Source organism: Camelus ferus, chromosome 36 (assembly GCF_009834535.1).
Source record: "Camelus ferus isolate YT-003-E chromosome 36, BCGSAC_Cfer_1.0, whole genome shotgun sequence".
In the NCBI taxonomy this organism is placed as follows: domain Eukaryota; kingdom Metazoa; phylum Chordata; class Mammalia; order Artiodactyla; family Camelidae; genus Camelus; species Camelus ferus.
In genome coordinates this window covers 24821332-24841207 of record NC_045731.1, presented here as the reverse complement: position 1 = coordinate 24841207, position 19876 = coordinate 24821332, and positions in this window count along the sequence as shown.

The window sequence follows — 19876 nt, the reverse complement described above, 5'->3', positions numbered from 1 at the left end:
TCCATTCAGCTGCCTGTGGTCCCAAGTGTTCCCTTTTAAGGGAAAGTCCACTAAATACCTCCACACTCCATAGGGACTCATTCGCTGCTATTTGGCTTTCCAGCCAAACCGCAATAATTCCGTGGCAGCCTGTCTTATGAAACTCAGGGAATAAACCTGAACGACTAATTGGAGATCTCAAACAATGCAAACAGAAGACGTTACCAACCCAAACTCTGCATTCTGCAACACGGATGACAGTGTGGTGGAGTTGGGGGACAACAAACTCGCATCTACCTGGGGTTACAGGTGTTCCCTTTTAGGGGTACGTCCTCTAATTATGTCCCATCTCTATGGGGAGACACTCGCTACTAGTTGGATTTCCAGCCAAATCCCTGCACTTCCATGGCAGCCCTCCTAAGCATACTATCAGGGAAGTCTCGCAAAGGACTTCTAGGAGATCCCAGGAGCTGCTGATAGAAGACGGAACATCCCCACACTCAGCATTCTGGAAAACATTTGAGTGAATGGAGGAGGTGGGATGTCAAGCACCACGCAGCTACCTGGGGTCAAAATTTGTTTCCAGGTAGGGGAAGTCCGTTAATTACCTCCACTGTCTATGAGGTGGGACTCAATATTTCCAGGCGTTCTAGTCAAGCCCCTACTTTCCTTTGCAGCCATCCCTAGGAAACACTCAGGTAAGGCATCTGAAGGGCTTATAGGAGACTCCATGCCCTGCTTTCAGAAGACGGGACATCCCCACAATAGCATTCCTGAACAGGGCTGAGTATTGGGGGAGGTGAGGAACCACACCCTAGGCAGTAATTAGGGTTCACAGGCGTTTCCTGGTTGGAGGATTTCTGTTTACTACCTACCAGTGCATGGGAGGCACTCGCTGGTAATTAGATTTCCAGCCCAACCCCCACATTTCCATGGTAGTTCGACCGAGGGAAAACTAAGGGAAGCCGTGCAGAGGGCTTCTATTATCCTGCGTTCTGCTAACAAAAGACGGTACCTCCCCAACTCAGCATTCCAGAACATGAATGAGTGTGTGGGGAAGGAGGGTAGCCGTCCAACACGCAGCTATGTGATATCACAGGTGATTCCTGTTAAGGGAAATTCTGCTGATTACTTCCCCTCTCCACTGGGAGGCACTTGCTGCTACATGGATTTCTAGGAAAATCCCCTTTTCCTGGCAGCCCACCCTAGGAAACAATCAGGGAAGACACTTGAAAGGATTCATCAAGATCCCGGGCTCTTCTGAAAGAAGGTAGAATCCCCCAATTCTGCATTCAGAAACATGGATGATTGTGTGGAGGAGGTGGGGAGCCTCACTTACACAGTTACCTGGCGACACAGTTGTTCCCTTTTTGGGGGATGTCCGCTAATTACCTCCCCAGTCCATGGGGAGAAACTCTCTGCTACATGGTTTCCAGACAAGACCAGCATTTCCGGGCATGCAGCTGAAGAAACACTCTGGGAAGACAAGCAAAGGGCTACTACAGTATCCATGGCACTGCTGACAGAGGACGGAACCTACATACACTAAGCATTCTGGAACACACCTGAGGGTGTGAGAGATGTGGGAGGCCACCCTTTATGCAGATACCCTGGGTCAGAAGTGTTCCTGTTATAGGGAAAACCGTTAAATCTCTCCGCTTTTCAAGGAAGACACTCGATGCTACTTTGCTCTCCAGCCCAAACCCATATATTTTTTGGCGGCCTGCCCTAACAGCTTAGCAAACACATGCGAAGAACTTGTAGGGATCCCAGGAGCTCCTGGCAGAAGAGCAAACCTCCCCACACACAGCATTCTGGAACATGCATGGGTGTGTGTGTTAGGTTGGGAGCCAAATTCATGTCAGCTGACTTTGGTCACAAGTGTTCCTCGTTAGGGGAAATTTCACTAAAACCTCCACAGTCCATGGGAAGGCACTAGCTGTTCCTTGGATTTAAGGCACAACCGCCGCATTACACTGGCAGTCCGGCTTAGGGAACACTCAGGGAAAACACATGAAGGGCCAATTGGAGATCTCAGACCCTACTGAGATAAGACGGAACTTCCCCACACAGCATTCCAGAACACGTCTGAGTGTGTGGGTGATGTGGGGAGCTGCCCAACACGGAGATAACTGATGTCACAGGTGTTCCATGTTTCAGAGAATTCTGCTAAATACCTCCCAGGTCCATGGGTAGGAACTCGCTGATACTTGGATTTCCAGCAACTCCCGCACATTTCCCTGCGACCCCGTGCTTGGAAACACTCCTGGATGATGCGTGAATGGCTTCTAGGGGATCCCAGGCCCTTCCGATAGAAGAAGGAACGTCCCCAAACTCAGAATTCTGGAACATGTCTGAGAGTGTTGGGGAGGTGTGGAGCCACCTCCACGCAGCTACGTGGGTTCACAGGTCTTTCCTGTTAGGGGGAATTCCGCTAATTATTTCCCATGTACAGGGGAGGCACTTGCTGCTACTTGGGATTCCAGCACATACCCCATATTTCCCTGGCAGCCCTCCTTAGGAAACACTCAGGGAACACAAGTGAAGGGCTCCTAGGAGATTCCTGGTGCTGCTGACAGAAGATGGTAAGTCCCCAATTTCAGCATTGCAAAACACAGCTGAGTTTGGGGGTTATTTGGGGAGCCACCTTCCACGAAGCTACCTAGGGACACAGATGTTCCCTTTTACTAGGAGTTCCACTAAATCACTCCCCTGTTCTTGGGTAGGCACTAACAGATACTTGTATTTCCAGAACAACCCCCACCTTTCCTTGCAACCTGTACTAGACACACTCAGTGAACACACGCAAATAGTTTCTAGGATATCCCTGTCTCTGCTGAAAGAAGACCGAACCACCCCACTCTCAGAATTCCAGAATACGGTTGAGTGTGTGGGTTATGAGGTGAGCCGCCCTCCATTCAGCTGCCTGCGATCCCAAGTGTTCCCTTTTAAGGGAAAGTCCGCTAAATACCTCCAAACTCCATGGGGAGTCACACGCTGCCACTTGGCTTTCCAGCCAAACCGCAATCTTTCCCTGGCAGCCTGTCTTCCGAAACTCAGGGAATAAACCTGAAGGACTAATTAGATATCTCAAACCCTGCAGACAGAAGACGTTACTGACCCACACTCAGCATTTTGCAACACGGCTGACAGTGTGGTAGAGGGGGGTACACAACCAACTCGAATCTACCTGGGGTCACAAGTGTTCTCTCTTTGGGGTAAGTCCTCTAATTACATCCCCTCTCTATGGGGAGACACCAGATGCTACTTGGCTTTCTAGCCAAACTCCCACGTTTTCATGTCAACCTGCCCTAGAAAGCACCCAAGCAATACACAGGAATGGATTCTAGGAGATTGCAGGGTCTTCTGAGAGAAGTTGGAACCTCCCGACACTCAGCAATCTGGAACACGACTGAGTGTGATGGGTATTGGGGGTGCCGCACACCTTGCAGGTATCTGTGGTCACAAGTGTTTCCTTTTATGGGAAATTCAGCTAATAACCTTCCCTGTAAGTGGGGAAGCTCTTGCTGCTACTTGGATTTCTAGCAAACCTCCAAATTTCCCTGGCAGCCCGCCCTAGGAAACAATCATGGAAGACACGCAAAGTTGATTAAGGAGGTCCAAGGTGCTGCTGCCAGAAAATGGAATGCCCCACATTCAGCATTCCAAATCACAGCTTAGTGTGTGGGGGAGTTGGGGTTCTGACCGCATGAAGCTTTCTGGCATCACAGTGTTCCCTCTTTGGTGGAATTCCTTTAATTTCCACCCCAGTCCATGTGGAATCACTAACTGCTACTTGGCTTTCCAGCACAACTCCTACACATGCCTGGCATCCTGGTAAAGAAACACTCATGGAAGAAAAACGAATGGCTTCTAGTGGACCCCAGGCGCTGCTGGCAGAAGACGGAATGTCCATACACTCAACTTTCCGAAACAGGCTTAGGGGGTGGGGGATATGGGGAGCCGGCCTCCACAAAGCTAATTGGGTTCCCTGATGGGGGTATTCTGCTAAGTACCTCCCTGTCAATGGCATGGCTCTCCTTACTACATGCCTTTCCCGCCCATCCTCCAACTTACCCTGGCATTCCATCCAAGGGAAAATTCAAGGAACTCACGCCAAGAGCTTCTAGGTGATCCCAGGCACTGCAGAATGAAGACGAATCATCCCCATACTCAGCATTCCGGAACAAGTCTTAGTGTGAGGTGGATTTGGGTAGCAGCCCTCCACGCAGCAGCCTGGGGTCAAAGGTATCGCTGGATTGGGGAAATTCTCTAATATCCTCCCCTGATCATGGGGAGGCACTCGCTGCTTCTTGGATTTGCTGTCCAACCCCGCATTTCCCAGGCAGTCTACCTCAGGAAACACTCAGTGAACACACTCGAATGGATTCTAGGAGATCAAAGGCGTTCCAGACAGAAGACGGAATCTCCCCACCCTCAGTATTTGGGGACATGGCTGAGTGTGTGTGGTTAGGTGTGAGGTGCCCTACACGCAACTACATGATGTCACAGGTATTCCCTGGAAGGAGGATTACTCTTATAACATCCCATTTCCGTGGGGAGACATTCGCTGCTGGTTGGATTTCCAGCCCAAACCCCGCACTTCCTTGGCAGCCCTCCCAAGGATACAATCAGGGAAGTAACGCAAATGGTTTCTAGGATATCCCAGGAGCTGCTGATGAAAGACGGATTCTCCCCAAACTCAGCATTCTGGAAAATATTTGAGTGAATGGAGGAGGAGGGATGTCAAACACCACGCAGCTTCCTGGGGTCAAAGTTGTTTCCTCGTAGGGGTAAGTCCTTAAAATACTTCCCTTGCCTATGAGGTGGCACTCACTACTACTTGGCGTTCTAGTCCGACCCCCGCCTTTCCTTTGCAGCCCTCCTTAGTAAACACTCAGGGAAGGAATGGGAAATGCTTCTAGGAGACACAATCCCCCACACATAGCGTTCAGAAACATGGATGAATATGAAGGGGTGGTGGGGAGCAGCACTTACCCACATACATGGAGTTACAGTTGTTTCCTTTTTGGGGAATGTCCGCTAATTACCTCTCCAGTCAAAAGGGTGACACTCTCTGCTACATTGGTTTGCAGAAAACACCAGCATTTCCCTGGATTCCCGCTGAAGTAACTCTCTGGTTAGACAAGCGTAGGGCTACTACATTATCTGAGGCACTGCTGACAGAAGGAACCTACGTAAACTAAGCCTTCCAGAACACGCCTGAGATTGTGGGGATTGTGGGCAGCCGACCTCTCTGCAGCTACCCTGGGTCACAAGTGTTCCTATTAGTGGGAAATCCACTAAAACTCTCTACGGTTCATGGGAACGCACTCGCTACTAATACGCTTTCCAGCCCAAACCCCTCTTTTCCTTGGCAGCCTGCCCTAACAGTTCAGGAAACACACGTGAAAAATTTCTAGGGTTCCCTGTCACTGCTGACAGTAGACTGAACCTCCACACACACAGCATTCTGGTACAAGCCAGATGGAGTCTGTTAAGTGGGGATCCACATTCCTGGTAGCTAACTTTGGTCACAATTTCTCCTTGTTAGATGAAATTCCAATAAAATCTCCACAGTCCTTGGGAAGAACCTCGATGTTACTTGGATTTCAGCCACAACGGCCGACTTTCACTGGCAGCATGGCTTAGGATACAATCAGGGAAAACACATGAAGGGCCAATTTGAGATCTCAGACCATACTGAGAGAAGACAGAACCTCCCAACACAGCATTCCAGAACATGTCTGAGTGTGGGTGTGATGTGGGGAGCAACCCACCACTGAGATACCTGATGTCACAAGTATTCCATATTTCAGAGAATTCTGCTAAATACCTCCCCGGTCCATTGGTAGGAACTCACTGCTACTTCGATTTCCAGCAAATCCCGAAAAATTCCCTGCGACCCCGTGCTTGGAAACACTCATGGAAGAAACACGAAAGGCTTCTAGGTGTTCCCAGGGCCTTCTGATAGAAGAAGGAACTTCCCAAAACTCAGAATTCTCGAACATGTCTGAAAGAGTTAGGGAGGTGTGAAGCTGCATCAACGCAGCTAAGGGGGTCACAGGTATTTCCTGTTAGGGGGAATTCCGCTAATTAGTTCCCCTGTACAGAGGAGGCATTTGATGCTACTTGGTTTTCCAGAGCATCCCCTGCATTTCCCAGGCACTCCACCTTAGGAAACACTCAGGGGACACAAGGGAAGGGATTCTAGGAGATTCCAGTTGTGCTAACAGAAGATGGTACCTACCAAAATTCAGCATTGCAAAACAGAGCTGAGTTTGTGGGTTATTTGTGGAGCTGCCATCCACGAATCTACATAGGGACACTGCTTTTCCCTTGTACATGGAGTTCTGCTAAATCCCTCCCCTGATCATGGGTAGGCACTCGATGATAATTGTATTTCCAGAACAACCCCCAACTTTCCTTGCAACTTTCACTAGACACAATCAGTGAACTCACGCGAATAGCTTAAGTATTTCCCAATCTCTTCTGAAAGAAGACCGAATCTCCCCACATTCAGCATTTCGGAATCCGCTTGTGTGTGTGGGTTATGAGGTGAGCCACCCTCCATTCAGCTACCTGCAGTCCCAAGTGTTCCATGTTAAGGGAAATTCTGCTAAATATCTCCACACTCCATGGGGTGTCTAGCGTTGCTACTTGTCTTTCCAGCCAAAACACAATCATTCCCTGGCAGCCTGCATTACTAAACTCAGGGAATAAAACTTAAAGTCTAATTGGAGATCACAAACCCTGCAGACAGAAGACGTTACCGACCCACACTCAGCATTCCACAACAAGGCTGACAGTGTGGTGGGGTTGGGGAGACACCAAACAGGCACCTAACTGCAGTCAAAGTTTTCCCTATTTGTGGTAAGTCCTCTAAGTACTTCCCCCTTTATGGGGAGACACTCGCTGCTCGTTGTCTTTCCAGCACAACCCCGGCATTTCCCTTGCCACACTCCCAATGATACAATCAAGAAAGCATTGAAAAAGGCTCCTAGGATATCCCAGGAGCTGCTGATAGAAGACGGATACTCCGCAAACTCAGCATTCTGGAAAACATTTGAGTGAATGGAGGAGGTGGGATGTCAACCACTCAGCTACCTGGGGTCAAAGTTGTTTCCTGGTAGGTGGAATTCCATTCATTTCCACACCTTTCTATAGGTGGCACTTGCTAGTAATTGGCATTCTAGTCCAACCCCCGTCTTTCTTTTGCAGCCCTCCTTATTAAACACTGAGAGAAGGCATGTGAAGTGATATTTGGAGACTCCATGCCCTGCTTTCAGAAGACGGGACTTCCCCAAACTAGCATTCCGGAACACGGCTGAGTATTGCGCAAGGTGGGGAACAGAAGTATACGCAGCAAGCTGGTTTCACAGGTGCATCATTGTTTGAGGAATTCCGCTTACTACCTCCAGTGCGTGGGAAGCTCTCACTGCTACATAGATTTCCAGCCCAACCACCGCCTTTCCATGGCGGACCGACAGAGGACACACTCAGGGAAGGCATGCAGATGATTTCAAGTTTATCCTGGGTTCTGCTGAGAAAAGACGGTACCTCCCCAACTCAGCATTCCAGAACAAGAATGAGAGTGTTGGTAAGTTGTGGAGCAACCTGCCCCGCAGCTATGAGATATCACAGTTGTTTCCTGTTAAGGGAAATTCGGCTAATAACTTCCCCTGACCATTGGGAGGCACTAGTTGCTACTTGGCTTTCTAGGAATATCCCCTCCCCTTTTTCTTGCAGCCCACCATAGGAAACACACAGGGAAGACACGTGAAAGGATTCATCAAGACCCCAGGCTCTGCTGAGAGAAGACAGAAACCCCCACACTCAGCGTTCAGAAACATGGATGACAGAGAAGGGGAGGGGGGGAGCCGCACTTACCCAGTTACCTTGAGTCACAGTTGTTTCCTTTTTGTTGAATATCCGCTAATTACCTCCCCAGTCCATGGGGAGACACTCTCTGCTACTTGGGTTTGCAGAAAAGACCAGCATTTCCCTGGCATCCTGCTGAATTAACACTCTGGGAAAGCAAGCAAATGGCTACTACATTATCCGAGGCACTGCTGACAGAAGAAGGAACCTACGTACACTAAGCATTCCAGAACACGCCTGAGGATGTGGGGAATTTGGGCAGCCGCCCTCTCTGCAGCTACCCTGGGTCACAAGTGTTCCTGTTAGAGGGAAGTCGGCTAAATCACTCTATGGTTCATGGGAATGCAGTCGCTGCTATTTCGATCTCCAGCCCAAAACCCTCTTTTCCCTGGCAGCCTGCCCTAACAGCTCAGGAAACAAACGAAAAGAACTTCTAGGGATCCCAGTCGCTGCTTACAGAAGACCGAATCTCCCCACACACAGCATTCTGGAAAAAGCCTGAGTGTGTATTTTAGGTTGGGATCCAAATTCCTGGCAGCTAACTTTGGTCACAAGTGGTCCTTGTTATTGGAAATTCCACTGAAACCTCTAAAACCATGGGAAGACAGTCGTTGTTCATTGGATTTAAGGCACAACTGATGCCTTTCACTGGCAGCACGGCTTAGGAAACACTCAGGGAATGCACATGAAGGGCAATTGGATTTCTCAGGCCCTACTGAGAGAAGATGGAACCACTCCACACAGCATTCCAGAACACGTCTGCGTGTGTGGGTGATGTGGGGAACCGACCAACACGGAGATAGCTGATGTAACAGGTGTTCCATATTTCAGAGAATTCTGCTTAATACCTCCCAAGTCCATGGGTAGGAACTCGCTGCTACTTGGATTTCCAGCTACTCCCGCATATTTAATTGCATCCCCGTGCTTGGAATCGCTCATGGAAGACACGCGAATGGCTTCTAGTTGATCTCAGGCCCTTCTGATAGAAGAAGGAACGTCCCAAAACTCAGAATTTTGGAACATGTCTGAGAGAGTTGGGGAGGTGTGGAGCCGCCTCCACGCAGATACGTGGGGTCACAGGTCTTTCCTTTTAGGGGGAATTCCGCTAATTATTTCCCCTGTATATGGGAGGCACTTGATGCTACTTGGGTTTCTAGGGCAACCACTGCATTTCCCAGGCAGTCCATCTTAGGAAACAATCAGGAGACACAAGGGAAGGGATTCTACTAGATTCCAGTTGTGCTAAAAGAAGATGGTACTTACGCAAATTCAGCATTGCAAAACAGAGCTGAGTTTGTGGGTTATTTGTGGAACCACTTTCCACGAATCTACATAGGGACACTGCTATTCCCTTGTACAGGGAGTTCCGCTAAATCCCTCCCCTTTTCATGGGTAGGCACACGCTGATACTTGTATTTCCAGAACAACCCCCACCTTTCCATGCAAACCTCACTAGACACACTCAGTGAACACACGCGAGTAGCTTCAAGTATGTCTCAGTCTCTGCTGAAAGAAGACGGAACCTCCAAACACTCAGCATTCCGAATACACTTGAGTGTGTGGGATATGAGGTGAGCCGACCTCCATTCAGCTGCCTGCATTCCCAAGTGATCCCTGTTAAGGGAAATTCCGCTAAATACCTCCACACTCCATCGGGTGTCACTCGCTGCTACTTGGCTTTCCATCCAAACCGTAATCATTCCCTGGCAGACTGTCTTACGAAATTCAGAGAATAAATCTGAAGGACTAAGTGGAGATCTCAATCCCTGCAGAAAGAAGATGTTGCCGACACAACTCTGCATACTGCAACACGGCTGAAAGTGTGGTGGTGTTGTGGAGATACAAACTGGCACCTACATGTGTTCACAGGTGTTCCCTATTAGGAGAAATTCCTCTAATTACTCCCCCCCTTTATGGAGAGGCACTCACTGCTGGTTGGATTTCCAGCCCAACTCCTGCACTTCCTTGGCAGCCATCCCAAAGTTACCATCAGGGAAGTCACACAAATGGTTTCTAGTGTATCCCAGGAGCTGTTGATAAACACGTATCTTTCTCAAACTCAGCATTCTGGAAAACATTTGAGTGAATGTAATAGGTGTGGTGTCAAACACCACGCAGCTTCCTGGGGTCAAAGATTTTTCCTGGTATGGGGAAGCCCGTTAAATACCTCCCATGTCTATGAGGTGGCACTGGCTAATTCTTGGAGTTCTTGACCAACCCCCGCCTTTCCTTTGCAGCCAACCTTTGTAAACACTGAGGGAAGGCATTCGAAGTGCTTTTAGGAGACTCCATGCCCTGCTTTCAGAAGATGGGGCTTCCCAACACTAGCATTCCTGAACATGGCTGAGAATTTGTGAAGTGGGGTATAGCAATATATGAAGCAATCTTTGTTCACAGGCGTTACTTGGTTTTTAGGAATTCCGCTTACTACCTCCAAGTGCTTGGGAGGCACTCCCTGCTAGTTAGATTTCCAGCACAACCCCTACTTTCCATGGCAGAATGACAGAGGACAAACTCAGTGAAGGCCTGCAGAGAGCTACAAATTTATCCTATGTTCTGCTGACAAAAGACGGTACCTCCCCAACTCAGATATCCAGAACAAGGATGAGTGTGTGGGTAAGGATTGGAGCCGCCCACCACACAGCTATGAGATATCACAGTTGTTTCCTGTTAAGGGAAATTCGGCTAATAACTTCCCCTGTCCTTTGGGAGTCACTCGTTGCTACTTGGCTTTCTAGGAAAAACCCCTCCCCTTTTCCTGGCAGCCCACCATAGGAAACACTCAGGCAAGACACATAAAATGATTCATCGAGATCCGGTGCTCTGCTGACAGAAGACAGAAACCCCCACACTCAGCGTTCAGAAACATGGATGATTGATTAGGGGAGGTGGTGTGCTGCACATACACAGTTACCTGTCGTCACAGCTGTTCCCTTTTTGGGGAATGTCCACCGATTACATCCCAAGTCCATGGGGAGACACTCTCTGCTACTTGGGTTCAAAGACAAGAGCAGCATTTCACTGGCACCACGCTGAAGGAACACTCTGGGAGGACAAGCAAAGGGCTACTTCATTATCCGAGGCCCTGCAGACAGAAGATGGAGCCTAAATACACTAAGCATTCTGGAACACGCCTAAGTGAGTGGGAATGTGTGCAGCAGCCCTTTCTGCAGATACCCTGGGTCATAGGTGTTCCTGTTATAGGGAAATCCTTTAAATCTCTCCACTGTTCATGAGAACGCACTCGCTGCTACTTTGCATGCAGCCCAAAACCCTCTTTTCCTTGGCAGCCTTCTCTTACAGCTCAGGAAACACACACGAAAAATTTCTAGGGATCCCAGTCACTGCTGACAGTAGACCGAACCTCCCCACACACAGAATTTTGGAACAAGCTTGAGGGTGTCTTTTAGGTGGGGAGCCGCATTCCTGGCAGCTAAATTTGGTCACAATTTATCCTTGTTAGAGGAAACTCCACTAAAACTTCCACAGTCCTTAGGAAGGCACTCAGTGTTCCTTGGATATAAGGCACAACCGCCCACTTTCACTAGCAGCACGGCTTAGGAAACTCTCAGGGAAAACACATGATGTGCCAAATGGAGATCTCAGACCCTACTGAGAGAAGACAGAAACTCCCGACACAGCATTCCAAAACACGTCAGAGTGTGTGGGTGATGTGGTGAGCCGCCCACCAAGGAGCTACCTGATGTCACACGTGTTCCATGTTTCGGAGAATTCTGCTAAATTCCTCCCTGGTCCATGGGTTGGACTCGCTGATACTTGGATTTCCAGCAACTCCCGCACTTTCCCTGAGACCCCGTGCTTGGAATCACTCATGGAATAAACTCGAATGGCTTCTAGGGGATCCAAGGACCTTCTGATAGAAGAAGGAACTTCCCCAAACTCAGAATTCTGGAACATGCCTGAGAGCATTGGGGAGGTGTGGAGAGGCCTCTACGCAGCTAGGTGTGGTGTGAGGTCTTTTCTTTTAGGTGAATTCCGCTAATTTGTTCCCATGTACAGGGGAGGCACTTAATGCTACTTGATTTCCAGGGCATCCCCTGCATTTCCCAGGCAGTCCACATTTGGAAACACTCAGGGGACCCAAGGGAAGGTATTCTAGGTGATTCGAGTTGTGCTAAGAGAAGATGGTACCTACCCAAGTTCAGCATTGCAAAACACAGCTGGGTTTGTGGGTTATTTGGGGAGCCACCATCGACGAATCTAAATAGGGACACTGCTGTACCCTTGTACAGGGTGTTCCGCTAAATAGATACACTTGTCATGGGTAGGCACTCACTGATATTTGTATTTAAGAACAAACCACACCTTTCCTTCCAAATTTCACTAGACACACTCAGTGAAAACACGTGAGTAGCTTCAAGTATATCCTTGTCTCTGAAGAAAGAAGACAGAACCTCCCCACACTCAGCATTCCAGATACATATGAGTGTGTGGGTTATGAGGTGAGCTGCCCTCCATTCAGCTGCCTACAGTACCAAGTGTTCCTTGATAAGGGAAATTCCATTAATACCTCCACACTCCATGGGGAGTCACTCGCTTCTACTTGGCTTTCCAGCCAAAACGCAATCATTCCCTGGCAGCCTGTCTAACGAAACTCACGGAATAAAACTGAAGGACTAATAGGAGATCTCAAACCCAGCAGACTGAAGAGGTTACGGGCCCACACTCAGCATTCTGCAACAAGGCTGACAGAGTGTTCGGGTTGGGAAGACAATCAACAGTCACCTACCTGAGGTCCCAGGTGTTCCTTATTTGGATTAATTACTCTAAGAACTTCCCTGCTCTATGGGGAGACACTCGCTGCTAGTTGGCTTTCCAGAGCAACCCCTGCATTTCCCTTGCCGCCCTCCCAATGATACAATCAGGGAAGTATTGCAAAAGGTTTCTAGGATATCAAAGGAGATGCTGATAGAAAACGGAAACTCCCCAAACTCAGCATACTGGAAAACATTTGAGTGAAAGAGGAGGTGGGATATCAACCACTCAGCTACGTGGGGTCAAAGTTTTTTCCTGGTTGGGGGAAGTCAATTAATTTCCTCCCCTGTCTATGAGGTGGCACTCGTTAATAATTTGCGTTCTAGTCAAACCACCATCTTTTTTTTGCAGCCCTCCCTATTAAACACTGAGGGAAGACATGTGAAGTGCTTTTAGGAGAAAACATGCCCTGCTTTCAGAAGATGGGACTTCCCCACACTAGCATTCCTGAACACAGATGAGTATTGCGCTATATGGGGAATAGAACTATACCCACAAAGCTGGTTTCACAGGTGTTTCATGCTTTGAGGAATTCCGCTTACTACCTCCCAGTGCGTGGGAGGCACTAGCTGCTACTTAGATTTCCAGCCCAAACCCGGCCTATCCATGGCAGAACAACAGAGGAAACACTCAGGGAAGGCATGGGGAGGGCTACAATTTTATCCTGAGTTCTGTTGACAAAAGACGGCATCTCCCCAACGCAGCATTCCAGAATAAGAATGAGTGTGTGGGTAAAGAGTGGAGCCGCCCAACTCGCAGCTATGAGATATCACAGGTGTTTCCTGTTAAGGGAAATTCGGCTAATAAATTCCCCTGTACATTGGGAGGCACACGTTATTACTTGGCTTTCTAAGAAAATCCCCTCCTCTTTTCCTGGCAGCCCAATCTAGGAAACACTCAGGGAAGACACGTGAAATGGTCCATCGAGAACTCGGGCTAGGCTGACAGAAGACAGAAACCCCCACACTCAGCGTTCAGAAACATGGATGACAGAGAAGAGGAGGGGGAGCATAACTTACCCACTTAACTGGCATCAAAGTTGTTTCCTTTTTGGGGAAAGTGCCTTAATTAACTTCCCAGTCTGTGGGGAGTCACACTTTGCTACTTGGGTTTGCAGAAAAGACCAGCATTTCCCTGGCATCCCGTTGAAGTAACACTCTGGGAGGACAAAGGGCTACTACATTATCCGAGGCACTGCTGATAGAAGAAGTAACCTACATACACTAAGCATCCCAGAACACGCCTGAGGATGAGGGGAACGTGGGCAGCCACCCTCTCTGCAGCTACCCTGGGTCACAAGTGTTTCTGTTAGCGGGAAATCTGCTAAATCCCTCTACGTTTCATGGGAACGCACTCGCTGCTAATTCGCTCTCCAGCCTAAACCACTCTTTTCTTGGCAGCCTGCCCTAACAGCTCAGGAAACACACAGGAAAAACTTCTAGGGATCCCAGGCGCTACTGACAGAAGACCGAACCTCCAAACTCACAGCATTCTGGAACATGCCTGATTGTGTCTGTTAGGTGGGGAGCCATATTCCTGGCAGCTGCCTTTGGTCACAAGTGTTGATTGTTAGGGGAAATTCCATTGAAACCTCTACTACCCATGGGAAGGCACTCGCTGTTACTTGCATTTAAGGCAAGGAACAGCGCCAAATTTCACTGGCAGCCCAGCTCAGGTAACACTCAGGGAAACACATGAAGGGCCAATTGGAGATCTCACACCCAACTGAGAGAAGACAGAACCTCCCAACACAGCATTCCAAAACACTTCTGCGTGTGTGTGTGATATGGTGAGCTGCCCAACACGGAGGTACTTGATGTCACAAGTGTTCCATGATTCAGAGAATTCTGCTAAATACCTCCCCGGTCCATGGGTACGAACTCAATGCTACTTGGATTTCCAGCAAATCCCGCATATTTCCCTGTGACCCCGTGCTTGGAATCATTCATGGAAGATGCGGGAATGGCTTCTAGGGGATCCCAGGCCCTTCTGATTGAGGAAGGAACGTCCCCAAACTCAGAATTCTGGAACATGTCTGAGAGTGTTGGAGAGGTGCGGAGCCGCCTCCACGCAGCTACGTCGGGTCACAGGTCTTTCTTGTTAAGGGGAAATCTGCTAATTAGTTCCCCTTTACAGTGGAGACACTTGATGCTACTTAGTTTTCCAGGGCAACCCCTGCATTTCCCAGGCACTCCACCTTAGGAAACACTCAGGGGACACAAGGGAAGGGAATCTAGGAGATTCCAGTTGTGCTAAAAGAAGATGGTACCTACCCAAATTCAGCATTGCAAAACACAGCTGAGTTTGTGGGTTATATGTGGACCCACAGTCCATGAATTTACATAGGGACACTGCTATTCCCTTGTACAGGGAGTTCCGCTAAATCCCTCCCCTTTTCATGGGTAGGCATACGCTGATACTTGTATTTCCAGAATAACCCCCACCTTTCCTTGCAAACTTCACTAGACACACTCAGTGAACTCTCGTGAGTAGTTTCAAGTTTATCCCAGTCTCTGCTGAAAGAAGACGGAACCTACCCACACTCAGCATTCCAGATACACTTGAGTGTGTGGGTTATGAGGTGAGCCGCCCTCCATTCAGCTGCCTGCATTCCCAAGTGTTCCCTGTTAAGGGAAATTCTGCTAAATACCTCCACACTCCATGGTGAGTCACTCGCCTGTATTTGGATTCCCAGGCAAACCGCAATCATTCCCTTGCAGGCGGTCTTATGAAATTCAGGGAATAAATCTGAAGGAGTAAATGGAGATCTCAAACCCTGCAGAAAGAAAACATTACCGACATTAATCTGCATTCTGCAACACGGCTGAAAGTGTGGTGGATTTGTGGAGATACACAACTGGCACCTACATGCGGTCACATGTGTTCCCTATTAGGAGAAATTCCTCTAAGTACTTCCCCCCTCTATGGGGAGACACTCACTGCTGGTTGGCTTTCCAGCCCAACCCCTGCAATTCCTTGTCTGCCCTCCCAATATTACCATCAGGGAATTCGCACAAATGGTTTCTAGGTTATCCCAGGGGCTGCAGATAAAGACGAATCCTCCCCAAACTCAGGATTCTGGAAAACATTTGAGTGAATGGAGTAGGTGCAGTTTCAAACACCACGCAGCTTCCTGGGGTCAAAATTTTTTCCTGGTAGTTGGAAGTCCGTTAATTACCTCCCATGTCTTTGAGGTGGCATTGGCTAATACTTGGTGTTCTTGTAGAACCCCCGCCTTTCCTTTGCAGCTCTCCCTTGTAAACACTCAGGGAAGGCATGTGAAGTGCTTTTAGGAGACTATATTCTGTAAATTCAGAAGATGGGGCCACCCAAAATTATTATTTCTGAACACGGCTGAGTATTGGGGGAGTGTGGAACCACAATATGCGCAGCAATCTTTGTTCACAGGCGTTTCTTGGTTGGAGGATTTCCTCTTACTACATCCTAGTGCATGGGAGGCACTCCCTGCTAATTTGATTTCCAGTACAACCCCTCCATTCCATGACAAGACGACAAAGGACACACTCAGGGAAGGCATGGAGAGGGCTACAATTTATCCTATGTTCTGCTGACAAAAGACGGTACCTCCCCAAATCAGCATTCCAGAACAAGAATGAGAGTGTGGGTAAGGTGTGGAGCCGCCCGCCCCGCAGCTATGAGATATCACAGTTGTTTCCTGTTAAGGGAAATTCGGCTAATATCTTCCCCTGTCCATTGGGAGGCACTCGTTGCTACTTGGCTTTCTAAGAAAAACCCCTCCCATTTTAAAGTCAGCCCAACCTAGGAAACACTCAGTGAAGACACGTGGAAGGATTCATTGAGATCCTGGGCTCTGCTGACAGAAGACAGAAACCCCCACACTCAGCGTTCAGAAACATGGATGATTGATTATGGGAAGTATTGTGCCACACTTACACAGTTATCTGGCGTCACAGTTGTTCAGTTTTTGTTGAATATCCACTGATTACTTCCCCAGTCCATGGGGAGACACTCTCTGCTACTTGGGTTCAAAGACAAGAGCAACATTTCCCTGGCATCCCGCTGATATAACACTCTGGGAGGAAAAGCAAAGTGCTACTACATTATCCGAGGCACTGCTGACAGAAGACCGAACCTCCACACACACAGCATTCTGGAACATGCCTGATTGTGTCTGCCACATTCCTGGCAGCTGCCTTTGGTCACAAGTGTTGCTTGTTAGGGGAAATTTGATTGAAACCTCTACTACCCATGGGAAGGCACTCGCTGTTCCTTGCATTTAAGGCACAACCGTCGCCTTTCAGTGGCAGCCTGTCTTAGGAAACACTCGGGGAAAACAAATGAAGGGCCAATTGAAGATCTCAGACCATACTGAGAAAAGATAGAACCTCTGCACACAGCATTGCTGAACACGTCTCCTTGTGTGTGTGATGTTGTGAGCAGCCCAACACGGAGATACTTGGTGTCACAAGTGTTCCAAAATTCATACAATTCTGCTAAATACCTCCCCGGTACATGGGTACGAACTCACTGCTACTTGGATTTCCAGCAACTCCCACAACTTTCCCTGCGACCCCGTGCTTGGAATCACTCCTGGAAGACGCGTGAATGGCTTCTACTTGATACCAGGCCCTTGTGATAGAAGTAGGAACGTCCACAAACTCAGAATTCTGGAATATGTCTCAGAGTGTTGGGGAGGTGTACAGCCGCCTCCAGGCAGCTATATGGGGTCACAGGTCTTTCCTGTTAGGGGGAATTCTGCTAATTAGTTCCCCTGTACAGGGGAGATACTTGATGCTACTTGGTTTTCCAGGGCATCCCCTGCATTTCCCAGGCACACCACCTTAGGAAACAATCAGGAGACACAATGGAAGGGAATCTAGTAGATTCCCATTGTGCTAAAAGTTGATGGTACCTACCCAAATTTAGCATTGCAAAACAGAGCTGATTTTGTGGGTTATTTGTGTAGCCACTTTCCACGAATCTATATAGGGACAATGCTGTTCTCTTGTACAGGGAGTCCCGCTAAATCCCTCCCCTGTTCATGGGTAGGCACATGCTGATACTTGTATTTCCAGAACAACCCAAACCTTTCCTTGCATACTTCACTAGAACCTCTCAGTGAACACACACGAATAGCTTCAAGTTTTTCCCAAAATCTGCTGAAATAAGACCGAATCTCCCCACACTCAGCATTCCGGAATTTTCTTTAGTGTGTGGGTTATTACATGAACCACCCTCCATTCAGTTGCCTGCAGTCCCAAGTTTTCCCTGTAAAGGAAAATTCCGCTAAATAACTCCACAGTGCATGGGGAGTCACTCGCTGCTACTTGGCTTTCCAGCCAAACCACAATCATTCCTTGGCAGCCTGTCTTATGAAACTCAGGTAATAAAACTGAAGGACTAATTGGAGATATCAAAACCTGCAGTCAGAAGGCGTTACCAACCCACCCTCAGAATTCCGCCAACATGGCTGACAGTGTGGTATGGTTGGGGAGACACTCAACAGGCACCAAATTGCGGTCACAGGTTTTCCCTATTTGGGGTAAATCCTCTAAGTACTTCCTCACTTTATGGTGAGACACTCAAGACTAGTTGACTTTCCAGCACAACACCTGCATTTCCCTTGCCACCTTCCCAATGATACAATCAGGGAAATGTTGCAAAAGGCTTCTAGGATATCCCAGGAGCTGCTGATAGCAGACGGGAACTCCCCAAACTCAGCATTCTGGAAAACATTTGAGTGAATGGAGGAGGTGCGATGTCAACATCTCAGCTACCTGGGGTCAAAGATGTTTCCTAGTAGGGGGAAGTGAATTTATTTCCTCCCCTGTCTATTAGGGGGCATTCGCTACTGATTGGTGTTCTAGTCCAACACACGTCTTTGTTTAGCAGCCCTCCCTATTAAACACTGAGGGAAGGCATGTGAAGTGCTTTCAGGAGACTCCATGCCCTGCATTCAGAAGACGGGATTCCCACAAACTAGCATTGCTGAACACTGCTAAGTATTGTTCAATGTTGGTAAGAGAACTATACAGAGCAAGCTGCTTTCACAGGTGTTTCATGCTTTAAGAAACTCCGCTTACTACCTCCCAGTGTGTGGGAGGCACTCGCTGCTACTTAGATTTCCAGCCCAACCCCCGCCTTTCCATGGAAGACCGAAAGAAGACACACTCAGGGAAGGCAAGGAGAGGGCTACAAGTTTATCCTGGGTTCTGCTGACAAAAGACGGTACCTCCCCAACTCAGAATTCCAGAACAAGAATGAGTGTGTGGGTAAGGAGTGGAGCCACCAAACACGCTGCTATGTGATATCACAGGTGTTTAATTTTATGGGAAATTCGGCTAATAAATTCCCCTGTCCATTGGGAGACACTCGCTGCTACTTGGCTTTCTAGGAATACCCCTCCCTTTTTCCTGGCAACCCACCCTAGGAAACACTCAGGGAAGACATGTGAAATGATTCATCGAGATCCAGGGCTCTGCTGACAGAAGACAGAAACCCCCACACTCAGCGTTCAGAAACATGGATGACTGTGAAGGGGAGGTGGGGAGCAGAACTTACCCAGTTACCTGGAGGCACAGTTGTTTCCTTTTTGGGGAATGCCCGCTAATTACCTCCCCAGTCCATGGGGAGACACTCTCTGCTACTTGGGTTTGCAGACAAGAGCAAAGTTTCCCTGGCATCCCGTTGAAGTAACACTCTGGGAGAACAAAGGGCTACTACATTATCCAAGGCACTGCTGATTGAAGAAGTAACCTACATACACTAATCATCCCAGAACACGCCTGAGGATGAGGAGAACGTGGGCAGCCGCCCTCTCTGCAGCTACCCTGGGTCACAAGTGTTCCTGTTAGAGGGAAATCTGCTAAATCTCTCTACGGTTCATGGGAATGCACTCGCTGCTACTTCGCTCTCCAGCCCAAACCACTCTTTTCTTGGCAGCCTGCCCTAACAGCTCAGGAAACACACACGAAGAACTTCTAGGGATCCCAGGCGCTGCTGACAGAAGACCGAACCTCCAAACTCACAACATTCTGGAACATGCCTGATTGTGTCTGTTAGGTGGGGAGCCAGAATCCTGGCAGCTGCCTTTGGTCACAAGTATTGCTTGTTAGGGGAATTCCACTGAAACCTCTACAACTCATGGGAAGGCACTCACTGTTCCTTGGATTTAAGGCACAACCACCACCTTTCACTGGCAGCCTGGCTTAGGAAACACTCAGGGGACACAAGGAAAGGGATTCAAGGAGATTCCAGT